The sequence below is a fragment of the Chanodichthys erythropterus genome, chromosome 7 (genome assembly GCF_024489055.1).
Source record: "Chanodichthys erythropterus isolate Z2021 chromosome 7, ASM2448905v1, whole genome shotgun sequence".
Lineage (NCBI taxonomy): Eukaryota > Metazoa > Chordata > Actinopteri > Cypriniformes > Xenocyprididae > Chanodichthys > Chanodichthys erythropterus.
The window spans coordinates 30,396,799-30,397,504 of record NC_090227.1 but is presented as its reverse complement, the minus strand read 5'-3'; positions in this window follow the sequence as shown (position 1 = coordinate 30,397,504).

Genomic DNA, 706 nt, shown 5'->3' with positions numbered 1-706 from the left:
CATACATTTTGACATTTTATCTGATATTACTTTTTTATGACAGTTTTTCATCATGGTTTTTGGAGTTCGTCACTGTCTTTGGTGAAATAAAGGAATTTCACAAGTTTATTGAAGGAGAAAATGGCGTTTTGGCTAAGGTAAGTGAAGGCACTGTATTTGTCTTTTTAGGTTTTAATAAAAGTAGTTAGTTAGAACCCATGGCTTGGCTCAATAAAACTGATAAAGCTGCTCTTCATAATGTTTTTGTTTTAAAAATTATCCCATTGGTGTCAACTTTCTTTGTCAAGCTGAATGGATACTTTGGAAAACTGATGTTTGCAAATTGAGGAGGAGTCCTTGGACAAAAAAATTAAACATCTCTTGGTGCCCATTACACAGGTATGAAAAACTACACTCAACAAAACCTTGAATTAAAGCGTTAGTTTACCCAAAAATTAAATTTCTGTCATTACTCACCCTCATGTCGTTCCACACCGGTAAGACCTTCATTCATTTTCAGAACACAAATTAAGATATTTTTGATGAAATCTGAGGGTATCTGATCTACTCATAGGCAGCAACATCATTACACCTTTTGACGTTCAGAAATGTAGTTAAAAACATGGTTAAAATAGTCAACGTGACTGCAGTGGTTTAACCTTAATGTTATTAAGGGACGGGAATACTATTTTTGCGCAAAAACAAAAATAATGACTTTATTCAACAA